The sequence below is a fragment of the Pelmatolapia mariae genome, linkage group LG7 (genome assembly GCF_036321145.2).
Source record: "Pelmatolapia mariae isolate MD_Pm_ZW linkage group LG7, Pm_UMD_F_2, whole genome shotgun sequence".
NCBI lineage: Eukaryota > Metazoa > Chordata > Actinopteri > Cichliformes > Cichlidae > Pelmatolapia > Pelmatolapia mariae.
Genome location: NC_086233.1, coordinates 59,215,476 through 59,234,791, shown reverse-complemented (window position 1 = coordinate 59,234,791; position 19,316 = coordinate 59,215,476). Strand labels below are relative to the sequence as shown.

The window sequence follows — 19,316 nt, the reverse complement described above, 5'->3', positions numbered from 1 at the left end:
AGACTCCTTACTTGTTTTTCTGATTAGTCAGGAAGCTCTCCAGCAGACCCTTGTCATCTTTATCTGAAAGTCACAACATATAGATATATATTTAGTAAGGTAATATCATTATAAATTATTAATTATTTCACTCTCCACCCTCTCTCATTGTAGAACCTACCATGCACCACTAGGTTACAGGTACACTTGACCATCCCCAGAGGGTTTTCCAGCACCAGAGTGTATTCTACATTGTCTTGAGCTCCACAAGTGGGGATGACTAGAGTGCACACTCCATTAACAGTGCGGTGCCAAAAGCGAGTGGAATCAGAGATCATGGATTCCCCTTGATACCAGCAAGCCTACAAAGGGGAGATTTTTTTTACTTGTGGGCAACAGAAGTGAACATCTGTGCGTACAAAGATTGTACGCACAGATGTTTTCAATTTTGCTTCACATATATTATGGTTGCTGACATCAGTAGCCATGTCTTTCATACCAGTGGAGTTGGCAGCCTCTCTTAGGCACAGCTCATGGTGCAGTCATGTCCTCTGAGAACGGCTTAGTCCTTCAGCGGCAGCAGGAAAGTAAGTTTAACATGACTTTGAGGTAATGCATATTCCTTCTCCTGAAGGCTGTTGATGCACACATGGCAGACATAAATAAATCTGAGTAAAGAGCGTGACTGAGAAATACACTACTTTTACCTTTCTCCTTGGCGATGATGAAAGGTTGCTTTGAATCTAAGGGATCCCTGTCACTGACTGAATTCTGTGCAGTGACCCTAAAAATAGTACTTCCTTCCTGGAAGCAGTCCAGTAACAGTGTACTTGCTAATGAAAACACACTCGGTCACAGTAAACCAGGAAGCTGTACATAATGTGTTGCCTGATCCTCATCAGCCAGGTCAGGGGTGTGATCCCATTGCAGAGCCACTGTGTCCAGGATCTCCTCCACCAACTGGAGGTTGTTTGGCAGTTGGGGGAACATCTGAGTACAGCAGCAGGAGAACAAGAGGAAGAAATTACTGTAAATTTCTCTTGACAGATCTGGAAGTTTGTATAAAGCTATAAAAACAGCAAAAATGGATCTGAAGTGACTTCTTGTTACAGAATACAATCATTAAAGAAGGACAAAGTGGGAAGTAAATAATGAAGCATTCGTCACTTACCTATAACCTTGACATAGACTTCATAGTGAGCCTCTCCATAGTTATTCTTCAGGAGAACAGATGCCAGAGTCAAGTTGCTGAGTCGAAGAAATGAATGACTGGGAGTGATTCTTGGTGTTTGTGATGACCTGTCTTCCTGTGGTGAGAATGCCATCTTGGATATAAATGTGTCTGACTGGATGTTTGTGGTTTGTGTTTCGAGGTACAGTTATTACATCCTCCTGAAGAGAAAGACAACTATTAAATATTAGCCACTTTATTTCACTGATGAAGTCTTACAGTGAAGCTGAAGTCAAGGCAAATTGCCTTTCCAGCCTGGAAAACCACACGATTATGGCCAATACACCTTTTACTAGCTCAGTGGGCTCCCCCACCCCTTTTTCATTGAGAGCTCGGACACAGAAGTGGTACCTCATCTGCTCCTGAAGTCCCACCACTGTGAAGGCAGTACAGGAGACGGGGATCTTAGTGGCTTTCCTCCACATCTTAGCATCTCCTTGATGGGCTCATCTCCTTGGCATGGAGGAGTCCACTTTAGAGAAACGGAGGAGTTTGTGGAATCAGATACATTCAGGTTCCTCACTAGGCCGGGAGCTGCTTCAGGGGAAAATTAAATTTGTATACTGTTGAATAAATCAAATATTTAGGTACAGAAATAAAAGGAACACTTACTATAAATAAAAGCTGAACATAAACTCCACATATGTAAAGTGAATTACTCAGTTTTTTTTAAAATGGCCAACAGGGGCATAAAAAAAAAAAGCAAAACCATACATTAGAAATGTCAAAACTTTACACTTAATTTTTGACCTGAGTAAACATTTTCCAAATCACTGGATGGTCTAAGTTGCTAATTTCAAGGTTTTTTTTAATACAACATGGTATCCATTTAGAGTAAAATAGGTGATAAAGCAAATGACTACCAAAGTGGTTAAGACACAAATTCAAAACTCAAAGCTTCAATATGGGAGCCTACATACCGATGGGCTCCATCCTGCTGATTCAGGGAAGAAAATAAACAACACACTGTGAGGGGAAGACGTACATGCTGGATTTTTAGCCAGCACGGGATTGCTGGGAGTGCCTGCAGCAGCCCTGTTTACACTAGTCACTCATACCCCATATCTTCCACCAATCCATACACCATGAAGTTGGTTTCTAGAAACAGTAATAAAGGCGTGAATGTGATAGATGTGAATGTAGCATCAGTAAGGAACCTAGGTTAGGAGTCAGGAGTTTTTAGATAAAATGCTAAAATGGGCACTTCGGCTTGTAACAGTACCGCTGATTTCAATAAAAAATTTGCAGTGACGCAAATTATTTCTCCTCAGTTCACAGATGTAGCCGTGAACTGAGGCTCCTCCATAACTGGCTGGAGGACTCCAACTCACTGTCATGGTGTTCTTAGTTAAATTAGACACATGAGGCTGTGATGCTGTACCTGGAGGCTCTGGATAAGTGGATTTTAAACAGGTGTCAATAGACATCTCAAATCCAGGATATGAAACTTTTAGCATGGCAATGAAGTGGAACTGCAGTGAACTGTAAACCATAAAGCATTTCTCTTTACCTTTCACCTCCAGTTGGACCTATTTGGGCTGATTTTGATCATGATTAGTGCTCACCTATGGACTCTCCACCATTGGCCTCCTCTGTCTCCAGAGGGTCACTCATTCCCTCTTCATTGATGGCTCTGATGTAATGCTAGTATGCATGGCCCTCCTCCACTTTGTCATCAGTGAAGGCATTAATGCTACTATCCACTTCTCTAACCCTGTTCCAGGACCTCTTGCCTACCATACAGCGATCGATCACAAAACTGGTGACCTGCTTACCCCCGTTGTCCCTCCGAGCCTTCCATTTCATCTTGATACACTTCTCTTACAGCTCAAGGAACTCAACTTTCCCTTGAGGAGGCTTTGGGCGGTCTAAAGAAAGTGATGTGTTAGTTAAATACAAACCTCCATTTCAAAAAGTGCTTTAAATTGATATGATTGTGTGATTTCATCCACCAATCACAATGAGCTGCACGTCAGTAACAGCAGCACCACAGTCGCTCTTGAGACAACGCATAAATGCGCCACTAATCTTCTCTCACGCATCAAGTAAACATCCAAAGTGAATAAAAAAACAACTGTATTTGCATATGTACAGGATGACACCCTTTATTTTAATCCACCTGCTAAGCACCAATGAGGTGCTATTATCTGTCTGCTCCACCTTGGTCCTCTCATCCTCCATAACCTTCACGCCATCCTTATACCAGGTAAGCTTAGGATCTGGTTTGCCTTTGAAGAGGATCTAATGGTGGCTGTGTGGCCTGCCTTTACAGTCACAGGCTGAGGCCCCAACAAGTCCAGTGGTCAGACGAATCAATTTCTGGAGGGTCTAGGAAAATGATATCATATATAAATTGGATTGATTCTCTGCAGTTTTTATTTTTAGTACGGTTTTTCAAAGCTTTGAGAAAAGCTTTGGTATCCAAAAGAGTAGCAAAGATGACTACAAACTAATAATAAGCATTTTTAGTTCATATTGACAGTGTGTCAGGGGCTAGGTCTGTGACCCAGTGTTTTGAGTTTATTTTGTGTTTTTGATTTTTATTATGTTAGTTTTCCATAATATAAAGTTCTTGTGGTATTACTTAGTTAGGGTTTTGTTTCACCCATGTCTCCATGAGTCTTTTCTTGTCCTCTATATAGTCTGTCTTGTCCTCATTGTTTTACTTTCTGTAATGCCAGTGCTTTAGTCTCTCCCTATCTTCCATGTCTCCTCAGGTATTTCATGTCTGCATGTTCCATGTTGTAATTGTCAAGCTTGTGTTGTCATGTTTACATTCTTAAGGCTATACCACCCTGAGCACATCTGATCTCACCTGATCTTGGAAGCTAAGCAGGGTTGGGCTTAGTTAGTACTTGGCTGGGAGACTGCCTTGGAATACCAGGTGCTGTAAGCTTAGATACATTTCACTGAGTATTGTACTTGTATAACTATGCATGTGACAAATAAAGAATCTTGTTTCCTGTTTTACTGTGAAAGTCCCTGTGCAGTGTGCCTAGTTTTGCTTCCCCTTGTCTTGTTAGGTCTGATTTGTTCCAGCTGTGTTCCCCATAGAAATAAACCGCAATGGAGTTTGAAAAAAAAATATGGGCGTGTGTGTTTGGAGGATGTGTTTGTGTGCGGGGGTTTCAACGGGGGGGGAGGATTTTTCTTGTAAAACAAAGGGGGACCTAGCAAAACAGTTTGGGAACCACTGCACTAACCTGCAATACTGAGCACAGCCTCACTTTCAGCCCCTTTAGCTCTGAATGTGTACTTGCTCTCATGGGACTCATTCACACCAGAGAAGATTAGTTTGTGCACAGCTCCCTGTTTTACCACCTGAACTCCATTCAGCTTCGAAAACTGTTGAATTTAACACAAAAGGATGGATGAAAAAGACAAAAAATTTGTCAAATTTACATTTCGGTATTAACAGCTAACAAGTCTTTTATCCAGTTCTGCGTTATCTCTTACCTCCACCCCATCCTTCAGCCATACTCCATCCATCTTCTCATCAGCAAGAACAACACTCAGCTCTGCAGGGGAGCCTGTCGAATACTGAACATCTGACATACCACTCTTCAGTGAGGCAAAACACTCTGGCAACACACAGAGAAAAAGAACTTCGAGAGAATTAACATTCATAGGGGCGATCGTGGCTCAGGAGTTGGGAGTTCGCCTTGTAATCGAAAGGTTGCCGGTTCGAGCCCCAGCTTGGACAGTCTCGGTCGTTGTGTCCTTGGGCAAGACACTTCACCCGTTGCCTACTGGTGGTGGTCAGAGGGCCCGGTGGCGCCAGTGTCCGGCAGCCTCGCCTCTGTCAGTGCGCCCCAGGGTGGCTGTGGCTACAATGTAGCTTGCCATCACCAGTGTGTGAATGTGTGAATGACTGGTTGCGTAAAGCGCTTTGGGGTCCTTAGGGACTAGAAAAGCGCTATACAAATACAGGCCATTTACCATTTTTCATAGAATTAATTATTAATCAGTTATGCCGTGTTGTTAGATTTTTACAGTTTTTTCCATTGCCTTGGCTTTGGCTGATTCAAAAACGTTAGCTGAAATCTGCAAAAGAAACATCCGTTTTACTCTCTAAAATATGCTAGTAGTATTTTACATCCAAAATGATCCATCTAATTGTCAGAAGCTGAAAGGTGGAAGTCACGAGCATGACTACTGTAAAGCATATTTACAGAACTTGAGAGCAGTAAGCAATTTGTGAACATGGTGGAGTCTGCTCAGATAAAAATTCTGCAGGGGTAACAGCCTGAAAGAGGAGGAAGGATGTGTGGGAGTGCAACAAGGGAGAGACAAAAGAATATGGGAAGTTACAGAAGAGTGAAGAAGATAGATCGCCATACTCGCAAGTCTTTCCACTGCAGTGTTGCAAGGGAGAGCATTGGGTGCTTGCCTGATAGGAATCTGTGGCTAACAGTTCAACAGTTGGAGCACTTAGTCTCACCACTACTCTGTTGCTGTGAGGTATTATAATAATACACACAGTAGGCCTGTTTTTTGTTTCCACAAAGCTTCTTTTTTGGCACTGACACTCTGTTTTGTTCTGAAAAGCACTGTGTTATTTTTCTATTTCTCTGTTGCTGTAACTGCAGTTTACTGTATTGTTTGATCAGTGGAGGAACACATGCACTTTCACCTTATAGTCCAAGAAAATGTAAGGGTTCTTTTTCTCTACAGAGCAGAATTCTTACCAGCCACAGTGACTTTAGCAGACTTGACATATTCGTGTGTATCGTTGTCCTGAGTGCAGACAACAGAGTACTCTCCCTCATCTGCCAGCTGACACTCTTCTATAATAACCTCGGCCCTTTTCCCCTCACGCATGAAGATGTAGCGCCCGCTTGCTGTGATATCACACCCATCCTTCAGCCAGTGAATGTGCACGTCCTTGGAGCTCATCTCACACTCCAGGCGGGCTGTGCTTCTCTCATGCACACAGACATTCTTCAAATGGCTGGTAAACTTGATGGGAATGCCTATATAGAATTGAAACAGAGGAAGAATGAAAATAAGAGAGACACTTTAGCGCTAATGTGGACTTTATTAGCATACTACACTTACAAAGTTTTAGTAATTTTAGAAGTAGAAGCACAGACACTGATGATTACAAGGTGAAAGTATGAACAGAATTTAAATGCTCTTGCACTTATTAGGCTTGTTCTTTATATTCAGCCCCAGAAAAAAAAAAAAAAGATAGAGCGTACTCATATTCATGAATAACTATAATTAACACAACCTCAATTGCTTCTCTTGGTGCAAACCCAGAGGACAGCCACATGTCCTTGTAAAGATATTTACATGCCCCAACTTGCACCTTGGGCAAGTAAATGTCTTGTTAGGCAGAGCTGTAATAAATGAGCTTGTTGTGAGCAGGGATTTGGTTGGATTACTTTCAACTGAGCACTAGGAGGGAGGATTTATTGCACTACCCATACATCTTCATTTGAAAAACAGGGAAGATGATGTTGTTTTGCATAGCTACGAAGGAGCGAAGCTTCTAATCTCAGGGGAGGAAAACAAGGCAGTGGCTGCTCATATCTCAACTGTGAAGGTTTGTTTCCCTAGAAATATTAGCTCCAACAAGACAGCTCTGTTGGGAAAAACAAAACATAACAAAAACAAGACAAACTAGTTTTTTTTTGTGTTGGTAAATGCAATTAAATCCTGGTATGCTGGTCCATATGTTCAATAAAAAGCAGCAAGGTGGCAGTGAGGTCTCCAGTGCCGATTGTATAGTTTCCAGTGTCAGTGGCTTTCATATCCTTAATCTTTAAGGTGTAGGTCAGATCATCCTCAGACAGAGAGACATCAGACTTTTCATCCCCCCCCCCCTTTCCTTTACCTGCAAAAACAAAAACACTTCTGGGAAAACTATTTCCACATTACGTTCCAGTGTTTAATATTTCCTCAAACAATGGCAGTATGCTGTATCTGTGGGTTCTTTTTTTTGGAGTAACTGAGATGTTAAGAAATTCAGGAAATGATCTTTAAAAAGCATTTTCAGTCTCATCCTATATGCGATATCATATGACAGTGTAAAAGTGTAATTAAATCCTATGATTCTCTTCCTGAACTACACACTAACCTTCCAGATTAGGGGTCGATCTGTTTTCTTGGAAAGATGGACCTCAAACACAGCAGTCTCTCGCTCATTTACTCTTTTTTTGGCTTGAAGTCAGACACGACTTTAAACAGTTCATTTGAATGAGATATAGCAGAAGACAAGAAGGGTTTTTATTGATCAGTCAAGTAAACATATCCAAGGATTCCAAGCCAACTAGCTATGGATCTGGGGGGGGGGGGGGGGGGGGGGGGGGGGGTTGACATGTGGGTTTTTGAGTAATATTAACTAAGTGAAAAAGTCTGATCTCTGGGTCAAATAAATACTGATACTGAATGGAGGGGATAAAATATGACATGGTGTTAAGTAATGACAAATGTAAAGAAAGCATGTAAAAATTGAGTATGTAAATGGGGACAGTAAATACAATGAAATCTGTATTATGAGCAGTGAGAAGGAGTCCCGAGTTCCACTCTGCACATGCCTATGATGTTAAGTCTGGCCGAAAGTCTCTTGTCTCCAACCTGCAGAGTGTAGGTGCCCATGTCACTCAGGTGCAATAGAAATGCATAGCATGTGCTTAGTTCCCATCAGTTTCACTTCATATTTCCCATGAGAGTACTGGACCCGCTGCAGCTCTGCGCCCTGAATTGCAAGCACAACGCCGAGATGAGGGGAGAAATCACAAGTGGTTTATGTCATGGTAACATTCATAAATAAGCAGACTTTGACACTGAACCAGAAAACCGATGTGCTTTACCAAAAACCACTACTGATCCTGATGTTTGGATCCTTCAGTTCCAAGACAGTGTCGAACACGATGTCAACTTTGGCAGTGATGTCTTCCAGGGGCTTCAAGACACGCACCATCTTGTAAAACATATCAAATGTAGAAATACTTATTTATTTAACAAACCTAATAAAAAAAATGACATATGACATTTTGAATTATTTCCCATCTTCACATCAGCTGACTTTTGCTTTCTAACTTAACTTTGTCGCCAAGTTGTGTAAACTTTTCTCAGTTCTCCCTTGCTCTATTTTAAGCTGTTTTTAAAAATATCATATCCCAAACCTGTTCATCTTTATTTGATCCTGTGTCATGTGTGCAAGCTCTCTGCGTCACAGGTGTACCTCCACCTCCACTTTCTTCTTCATCTCCTTGAACTTCTTGAGAATGCCTCTGATGTTGCTGAAGCCATACTCGGCACAGATCCCCCCCTAGTCCTTCTTGTCATCTCCAGCCAGGATATTTAACATCTCCTCCTCTGTAGGTGGCTTCTTCTTCTCCCCTCTCTTCTCCATACCTCTGCAAAAGAAGAAATATCTTACACAGGAAGCAGTTATACAGGTATATACTATGCTTGTTTGCATGCATGACATAGAATATGAATATGTGCGAAAGTAGCTGAAAAGCATCTTCCTCAGTCCCACCAGCAACTCTTTAGATCTTATCCTGTGGGTATTTCTGGATACATGCAAAAACATATATCTGGCAATTGATCAGAGAGTGCTCCATCACACCTTGACAGGTTCTAGGAGTGTCACAGCTAGTATTAGACAACATGCGTGTGCTCCTGCTGCTTCTCCGGCATCTTTTTGAAGTCCATTGGTGGGTCTGGAAACAAAGAGAAAGCAACTTTCACCTGAGGCACTGGGAGAAAAGTGGAGGCAAACTGTGCTGATGGCTTCCAAACAACCCATGCTGTACGATATGGCTGGCTTACTTTCTGTAACACTGAGTGATATGGAGAAGGCAGCATCTCTGTGCTTGTTGGAGGCAGTGCACTTGTAGACATTGGCATCCTCCAAGGTCAGATTTTTGATCTAATTTGGAGAGAAGGTATTAGACATTAGATAAATGACTAATGAAGGAAAAAGCAACGTGTCTAGTTACAGTGAGACGTTTCAAACTGTCACACTGTCATTCAGGTCATTTTTATCCCACTGCAGTACTCATTTTAAGCAGTAGAAGGCAGTGGGATGCTAGGAATAACTCCTCAACACACAGTATTGGAACTTAACAGTCATCCCTTACCAGAGAAACAGATGGCAAGGGGAGATGCATATGTCAGCACCCACAAGTTAATTGCTTTATAATAGCTATTTAAGCTTCAGTTAAGCTCCCCGGCTGGTACAGAGAAAGCACTAAATCCACTCTGGAGTGGTTATAGATAAAAGGTTCAGTGAGATTTTTTTTCGCCGTCCTATCTACTTTTCCTCATGATGCATGGTGTGTCGTCTCACTTGACAGCACCAAAACGGCGGAGCTGTTCAGCTTAATGATAGGCTGTACAGAGATACCACGCCCAGAAAGAGTATTTCACCTTTTAAAGCAACACATTTTTACTAGATACCCTAAACCCTGAATTCACACTTCCAGATAATGATGCTGAAATTACAGTCTTAACTTAAAAAAAATAATGGCATGATTTATTTGTCAATAGAGTAACATTCAGTGAAAAACTTGAGAAAACAGAGTACACAAGTACATGCAAAGCTACAGTAAATACTACTTACATGTATAGTGTTAGATGACTAAAATTAAACAGGGATGCTCATCAGATATAACACAAGCTTAACATTAGTCAGCAGCAACACAATGACAGTGAACAAAATCCCTTAATGTTTTAAAATGTCACATAAAAAGGGGGAAATTTAATCTTCTTCTTCTTCTACTTTCAGCTGCTCACTTTAGGAGTTGTCACAGCCCATCATCTGCCTCCATCTTACCCTATCTCTAGGGCATTCTTCTCTGTCACACCAACAGTCTGCATGTCCCTCTTCACTACATCCATGAATCTTCTCTGTGATCTTCCTCTTTTCCTCCTGCCTGGTAACATCCTGGCCAAATATATCACAATCCCTCCTCTGCTCATGTCCAAACCATCTCAGCCACACCTCTCTAACTTTGTCTCCAAACCATTCAGCCTGAGCTGTCCCTCTGATGTATTCATTTCTAATCTTGTCCATCCTAGTCACTCTTAATGAAAATCTTAACATCTTTACCTCTGCGACCTCCAGATCTGCCTCCGGTCCTTTTTTTTCATACATCATGGCAGGTCTAACTAGTATTTTGTAGATCAAATTTCCAATTAGGCCAAGGATAAGTCATGTAGTTTTACAGTGTCAAACCTTCACTATATGCTGTTTGTCGATGTTGTCATGGGAAGATTTTGTTGCCACAGACAGTGGGAACCCACTAGCTCGCTCCCAGCTCCACACTGGGCTGTGGATTCCCAGTCACATTTGCCTTGTCACCTATGAATGACAAAAAGACAGATCAGGTTAAGATTTATATTTTGCTATAACAGTTGCCATAACATTAAATGATTTAGGATCATCATTTTCTGCTTTCCTTTTGAGACAAGTAGCTATAGGGTCATGAGCTGTAGGGTCATGAATGATAATAGCCTGGCTACTCTGCAGTATTCTGCATATTGTGATGGGCGAGCTTCTGCAGGTCTCTTAATCTATAATTTACAGATAGAGGTAGAGTGAATCAGATTAAAACACGCAGATTTTATGCTAAAAAGGCACTAGTATTCAGCATAAGCAGCAAATGCTTTCTTCAATAGAGGTGATGAGAACCATAAAGTCTTTATCAGAGTATTTCTGTCCTCGGTGAGGTCTTTGTTAGGACTTTAATCAGATGCAGCCCACAGTACCTTCGCTCAGTAAGAAAAAATGTTTACCTAAAGTTTTCACATCACATGAAACTTTTGTTTCCCAGTAGAGTTTTGTTTGTGTCATCCAGTGTTTCCAGGCAAATCATGGGCAAGTGTCTAAATTTGGTTGGTGCACGCTTTTCTTATAGTCTCAAGGGCACTTGTTTGCAATATAATGTGAGGAGAGATTCTGCAAGATGCAAAGGGCATTTTGTAAAATTTCAAGCTGCTGTGTAATGAAAAGAATGGTTCACCTCACCCTCTTGGGCAGTGATGGGGCGTAGCTTCGCTTCAAAATCTGGGACAGACTCTCCCTCTGGGATTTGGGGGGATTTTTGTACCTGGTTGAAGGACTCCACCACAGCGGAGGTCTTACATTGAACCCCAGAATGCTCTAAAGGTGAGTCAAGTACATCCACAGTAAGACTATAAGAATATTGTACAAACAGGCAACCTAAGTGCACAATTGTTTCTTTTTCCTTTTTTTTAAAAAGGAGAAGAGAAAAAAGAACTGAGGCCTGACTCCATCTCAGTGCTGAGAAGTCTGCAGTAGGTAATAAACTTTATTTTTGCTCTCTACATTAGGGGATTTGACATGGTTGTTGAAGCTAATCATTGATGTTAGTTAATTATGCTGCTTTTGCTTATAGCAAAGACAGCTGTTTTAGATAGTCCTTCCTTGCCTGTCTCATAATACCAAAGATTTAGCGCTAAGAATGCCAGAATGAAGGAGGATCTCCTTGCATGCAAGATCCCTACCCTCTGCGCTCCTTGCCATGCCCTAAGCCACTTTAGGATACTTGGTGGAGCTCATGGAGGAGGTGAAGGTGGACGAGCTGCAGGAAGAGGTCATCTGCCTCTCTCACATGCGCTGTTCTGTGTGCTCTGCTTTGACCCCGGAGGTCTGGAGGAGCTCTGATACTATGATGATGGTGATGTAAAGGTGAGGTGAACTGCACCTGGCTTTAAGTAGACACCAATAGAGATGTGAAAGTATATGTCTGTGAAGGTTCTCAGTCATCCAGGTCATCGTAGTCAAAGGAGTTTGCAAAGAAAAGCGTCTGGACTTCTTAAAGTTGCTTGAAGACGTTTCACCTCTCATCCGAGAAGCTTCTTCAGTTCTAAGGTCAAAAGGCCGAGAGTCCCAGATTTAAACCCAGTGGGAGTATCCCCCCAAAGAGGGACAAAGGACCTGAGTGAAAGAGGCCATCTATGTCCACTGTGAGCGACCATCTTTGAACAGAGGCGGTGGTTTACGACACCAACTGTCTGCCATCTATAATCCAGTTTTGAGTTCCCTCCCCAGACGCCTTAATGCCCACTCACATCCTGGGCCATCTGACCTCAGGAATTCACACGACAAGGTGGGGCCAGGTTTCACAATGAGCATACCTGAAACCCTGGCTGATTAGGTCCCACGCCCGCTTTCACACCTTGGCTCATGTGATTAGAGGATCACCAGGGGGTCCTTTGTCCCTCTTTGGGGGGATACTCCCACTGGGTTTAAATCTGGGACTCTCGGCCTTTTGACCTTAGAACTGAAGAAGCTTCTCGGATGAGAGGTGAAACGTCTTCAAGCAACTTTAAGAAGTCCAGACGCTTTTCTTTGCAAACTCCTTTGACATGTGAAAGTATAGTTTTGCAAATGGCAGACGGTAATTACAATATTGGACTCCCACTTCCGTGGGGTTAGGTGCAACATCATTTAACTCTAGTGGATAAGAGGGGACAAAGGCACATCCTTACCAACTGACACAGTGATACAGCTAATATCCTATATTGTGATTTAATAGGACAAGCGGAAGAACCGCTAGCCCTGTGCTCGTGCTTATATACCTGAATGTGTTTAGGTCTATATAAAAGTGTGCCGGTTGCATTTAACACACTCTTCCTGTGATGATTGGGTGTGTGTTCCCAAAAGCATGCAAGATTGTAACTCACCTCCCTTCCTCTGCTCATTCCCTGTCCTTTTCTTGCTTTGTCATCCCCCTTTCAGCAGCGACTACAATAGGCCTTTGCCTTTTCCAGTCTCACACCAAGATCCAATTAAAAAGGTAATCCACACACCTGCTGTGTGAGATAAAGCATTGTGTTTGTATCACCGATGAACTGTGCTCCTTCTTTCTTACTTTGAATTTGGATTTCTCCCTCATGCCCAGCCCTCATTTCTTTTCACATGTGTAGCTGTGTATCTACTTCTTTGTGTGGACATAATGAATACACACTATGAGAAGCTGAAGGAACAATACTGGACATATAAAACCTCCGTGAAAGTATGAGCAAATGTCAAGCTCCGTATACTGTTACCTACTAGATAGGATTTTTTTAACAAAAGAAAAGAACCGAACATACACGTGAGCATGTTTACATGTGAGCTAGTGTACAAATCCAACCGTTTTTCCTCACCCTGGGTTTTACATGTAAATTTGACTTTAAAAGCCAAAGAAATGAGCAATTAACCGCAACATGAGTGATAAAAAATGTAAATCCAAGAAGTTTATGTAAGTTTTGCCTCCTGCAGCAAATAACTACACATTGAGAGCTAATTAGCGCTGTAAGCTTTGATACCTGCCATAGAGAGTCGTTTTTAAGCAGCCCCAGCAAACTCTTTGATGGTATAACTCTACAGTCTAACCGAGTAGCAAGTGACTGCAAGCTACAAAGTGCTGAACAGGTTGCTGTCTCACTGCAAGTGGAACACAAGAACGTCTTTTCTCCCTGCCTACTTCTCTGCCTCTTTGTTCAGTGTCCTTGATCTCTCTCTCTCTCAGCAGCCAGCATGGCAAATTGCAAAAGGATTTTTATTCCCCCCTTGGCTCTATTATTTCAGAAAAAAACAAGACACACAGCCAACCAAACTTACTTGTTACAGCAAAGCTTTTAGTTTTTCATAGATTTAGTCTGTGCCCAAGGTTTCTGGTTATACTGCTTCCAGCCCAAATGTCTCCTCTTATGATGTTCTTAATCCACACAATGCTCCACTCTCTGTGGGATCCTGCCAGTTTGGTCTCCACATTTTTCTTGAGTCTTTTTTGGTGAATGAGCCATGATAGGGCACTCAGCTTGAACCCCTGCTGTGTCCTGTCTCTGGACAAATAAGGCTGTGATCTGTTCTGGGTTATGATTGCTGAGGCTACACTCAGTTGGGCCATAATGCTAATATTTCCCACAGGTCACTTTGTTTGATGGTACTCTGTGGGCTATTGCAGGCATTAATGTTCTCCAAAGAGCTTGTGCTGACAGAGAGTTTCTAGCAGCCTCCATTTCTGATGAACGTTTTCCTTTCTGCTTGGGTGTCAGAGGTCTCAGTATATCATTACAAGTGGAAAATGTATGTACATCTAGCAATGATACATCCATTAACCAATACATTATCATCCTCTGCTCTCAGACCTTGCGTGTCCTTGTGTGCTCTTCAGGATGTTAAAAAGCTTGGCTATACCATGTGCCGAGAGCTGCAGTAAATTGTGTCTATCACTCCAACACAGGATAAACTGCTAAACTATAGACTGTAATAATATAATATAATATAATATAATATAATATAATATAATGAACAGAAATGGTACAGCACCCCCCCCCCCCCCCCCCCCCCCCTTCTTTTTTCCAATTGGGGCAATGCCTGCGGCATTTAACAGAGGAAAAAGAAGAAGTCTGTATAAATTCCACTGAGGTCACACCCTTGATGTTTTTCTGCAAATTTGCAAAAAGAAAGAAAATCACACTTTACAGTTTTCAAGAAGATAACGTATGGGCAAAAAAATTTATTTGTTGATTCCAGTATGGCAGATAAGGAAAATTACTGATAGAAATAATAATATCTGAACACATCATTACATTAATAAAAACTTTAAAATGTCATATGCATGTTTTTTCTTTTTCCCCTTTATTTTTACTTTTTCCTCTTCATTGTATGTCCTGTTCTTCTCTGTCTGTCCTAGTTCCTAAAAAACAGATACTGAGCAAACGCCCATTTACAACTCATTGATAAGACACAACATGCTGTTCAGTAAACGTGCTCGTCAGACACTTTACCAGGTACCACTTTTGTCTTCAGAACTAAATCATTCTTTGCAGCATAGATTCAAAAAGTTGCTAAAAAAACAAACAAAACGTCATTCATTAGAAATTTTAGTCTATATCGAGATGTTAACACCTCACAGTTGATAAGATAAGATAAGATAAGATAAGATAACCTTTATTAGTCCCACACGTGGGAAATTTGTTTTGTCACAGCAGGAAGTGGACAGTGCAAGAGTTATGAAGGACAATTAGAATAAAATAAAATAAGAATAAATACAGTACACAACTGTACAGAATAGAATAAAAATAGAATACTATATACAGTAGAATAAAATAGAATAAAATATACAATAGGATAAAAATAGAATACAAATGCTATATACAACAGAGTGAAAAATACAACGGTGCCAGAAAGATTATTGCACATTTGTGTTATTGCACATTTGTGGATGTGTGTGTTAGATCAGTTAAAGTCTTTGTTGTGGAGTCTGACAGCAGTGGGGAGGAAAGACCTGCGAAATCTCTCCGTCCCACACCGTGGGTGCCGCAGTCTCCCACTGAAGGAGCTGCTCAGTGCTGTCACAGTCTCATGCATGGGGTGGGAGATGTTGTCCAGCAGGGATGCAGATTTTTCTGTTTCACATCAATGATGCAAACTGTCCCTTTCAACTGAATCCCAAACATGCTCTATTGAACTGAGATGTGGTTACTGTGGAGGCCATCTGAGTAAAGCGAACTCACTGTCATGTTCAGAGAAGCAGTTTGAGTTTGATTTGAGTTTTGTGGAATGGCGCGTTCAGAGACAGAGACCAGTCAGTCACTTGAAAGTTTCTCTTTTTGGAGGATTCATTGTAAACCCTCGAGATAATTGTGGGGGAAGATCAGTTGATCAGCAGTTTCTGAAATTCTCAGGCCAGCCTTCCTGTCACCAACAACCATGCCACCCTTAGAGGTATTTAAATGATCTTTCTTCCCCATTCTGATAATCAGTTAAAGTTCAGCAGGTCATCTTGATCATGTCTACATCACTAAATGCATTTAGTTGCTACCATATAATTAGCTATTCTGGATACACTGTATTTTTGGGACATTTTTTACATTTTCATGCTAATTCTGCTACTGCTATAAAGGACCTGAAAAAAAAAATCACTGCTGATGATTACTTAGTTAAAAAGTAGTTTAGAAAGTAGCACATGAAAAAGTTAGGGGATTGCACAATGAGATGAGAGTAACTCAAAAGAGAAAAAAAAGCAAATGTGAAAATATTGCTACAAAAGTTAAAGAAAGTTGGAAGAAAATTAGAAGTCCAGAAAGCAGTGGGAGTCTGAAGAGTCTAACAGAGACGAGAATATTTAAATATCCAAACCAGTCCAAAAGGCAGCAGGTGGGCACAGATAGCGTTGGTGCAGTGTGAGTTCAGGGTAAAAAAGAACTCGTCTGTTATGAAAACAGAAGCGCTTTAAAGGAGCACTGGTGGGAAGGCATTGGTGAAAAAACAGAGCCGATTTCAGCTGAATGATCCAGTCTTGATGAAGATGAGAATATGTGCGCTGAATAATCGTATGTAGGCCGGGGTTGTAAGTCATGCAGTTGAAGTAAAATGCAATTTACTTCAACTCACACCTTCATGCCGTTTCTATGTAAACACTGGTGCTTAATTGTGTTATTTAAGTTTCCTAGAAAATGTCAGCAAAGCTAGACAACATGACATTTTTAGGATTTAATTCTGATGACTGAAATGTTCAGAAAGGTGATGACTAAGTTAACTGAGAAAATGTTCTTTAGTTGCAATCCTACTCATATTGGCTGAAAGTTGAAGAGTGAGTTTAAAAAAAACAAGAACGGTGGTATGAGAAATAAGGTGAGAAAGTTTGTTGTCGAGATGATCTTACTTGTGTAAAACTGGCGGCCTCCTCCTGCTCATCTGTTTCAGTGATCTTTTATTATTGAATAGATTTGCATTGATTACAGCACTTTTCTGGTATAATGACCAAAATGCTCTACACAACAAGAGCTTGATTTCACATCTATATTGATTCCACACTACATCCGTACCTATGGCCAGTTTAGATTCTGTAATTAAACTATGAAAGGTAGTTGGAGGAAACCACATAGGTGCAGGGAGAGCATGTAAACTCCACACAGAAAGACGCCAGCTAACTGTGAGACAACAGTAACAACCATGGCACCGTGTAGTGGTCATGCATCAGTGCATCAATTCATCCACCCAGTTTTGCATTCCTAGTGATCCCCCCCCCCCGCAACTTCTTTTTTGCTTCATTTATCAGAAGCACAAGATCCTTAAAGTCCACCCGATTTTTCATTGGATTCCCTCTAAGGATGCTCTGTGCTTTTTATCCTGCCTGGCTAATTTCTTTTTTTCTTCCTATGTTTTTGCTTTTTGAAGGCGTCTCCCTTTTGTTTTCACTTCCTTTGCCTCTTATGAAATAAATCCAGGGAGGTGGACTGGTCTGAGTGGTCGGCAGAGTAGATCTTCCTCTCATCTCTAGAGACGGGGCCCGCTGAGACCTCAGACATCTGCTTCACTGATGATAGTTACTGACTTCAATTTTCTGAGAGTGAATCTTTAGAGATTTTGTCTTCCTGTTAGATAAGAAAAAAACAGTAAAAAGTGCTTCTTGTAAAACTGCTAAAAACAAAACATGACCTCAGGAAGAACACACTGAGAATATGAGACCATTCTTATTTAATTGTAATATTTAATATTGTTGCAAGACCAACACTTTAGATTTCTTATCTCATGACTAAACTAAATAAGCTACAGATAATCATTTATGTCCAAAATATATTCTTTTTTTTTTTTTTTTTTTACATTTCTGAGGAAGGTATAAGTTCAAGCCAGTTTCAAACTTATGACAGTTCTTCCTCTCTATCTGGCAGATGATCAGTGTGTCGAGGTTTGCAGAAATAGCACCCAAACACAGGACTCACAGACAGGCAAGAATAAACTAAAACCAACCTTTATTTGGCAGGAAACCAAATTACATAACACAAAGTCTGCAAATAGAAGCATAAACCACACTGGGGCTGAAGAGGAGACTGAAACTACATGTACACAAGATGTAATTAGGGAGAGTGGAAACACCTGGAGTAAAAAGACACAGCTGAAGTTTACTTAGAAAATGACAGGAAGGAAGTAAAAGTGGACACAAGACATAAAAGACCAGCAGATATCAAAATAAAACAGGAAGTAAGACGCAATAAAACAAGGGAACAGAATCACTAACTGAAAGGAAACTAACTGAAAACAAACTCCACAAAATCTTCAGTAACCAAAAACTAACAAGAACTAAAGACTCAACATACAAAGCAATATAGAGATCAACTTAATATTGATCAACTTTGGGTGCTAACAAAGAATAAAGAACTCATAAAGAACACAAACACAGATGGTCAAACGACCTTTGAGCTCACAAAAAACTAAAACAACCGGGTCAGAGACCAAGGGACCATGACATGTTGGACGGAGACATTTGGATGCACCTTTGAAGAGCTGTGTTTGTTTTGTTTACTGTCTCATGCAAGAAAATGACAGGAGTCAAAAATAAAGCACAAACTATAAATGGATTCGTTTTACAAGAAGACTACCACACAGACACTTCTTAACCTGCCAGAATGTGACAGATGCTGGAATTAGAGTTGCATTTAAAAAAGATATATACAAATGAATAAAACTATAGCTATGTTGAGCATGTAGACTCACTAGAAAATGTGACACAAACCAGCACGTTTTGTAACCTAGCTTCCCACTTTACAGAGCTATCCCTTTGAAACAGGCTTGAACACAAATTTTGCTGTAGATTTGTGTTTGTTTGTGGCTTTGCAAACGTGTGTTCCCTGTCTATGGCTCTATATCTCTACTGGTGTGTTTATTCAAAGATCATAATAATGCCAGAGAGTATGTTCTTTCAAAACAGAAGTTGTCTCTCGGCAAATGACGCAAGCCTATTTTTACACTCAGCGAAGACGGATGTGATTTCTGCCTTCTGCATCAAGCTTCCTATTTGCGCCCATCTGTGTTAGCTAGTTAACCTTCAGGTGCAGTGGAGTTGCACTGGTGTGTTTGGCATTAGAATGGGGTGCAGAGCAACAACTAGACGGGCCAAAATTATATTGAGAACTTACAGAGATATACAGTGATTCACATTTGTGAATGGCACAGTTTGGCTCATGATTGTCTTTCAGGTGAAGTTTGCTGCTTAAAACTCCTACCTGTGAGTTTTAGGGGCAGGGAAACTATACAGTGTCTGTGCTGACATTTACTTTAATGATTTTATGCAATGTCAGAAGTTAAATTTTGGAACTGTTTCTTGTTTAATGGGTTTTAAACAAGCTC

General features: G+C 41.0%; 2 pseudogenes; one reads left to right on the top strand and one right to left on the bottom strand.

The window, feature by feature from the left end:
• Positions 1-7: 7 nt before the first annotated feature.
• Positions 8-11,714, bottom strand: LOC134631852 (immunoglobulin superfamily member 22-like; annotated as a pseudogene).
• On the top strand, positions 3,988-4,106 carry LOC134632532 (5S ribosomal RNA; annotated as a pseudogene).
• Positions 11,715-19,316: the final 7,602 nt, after the last annotated feature.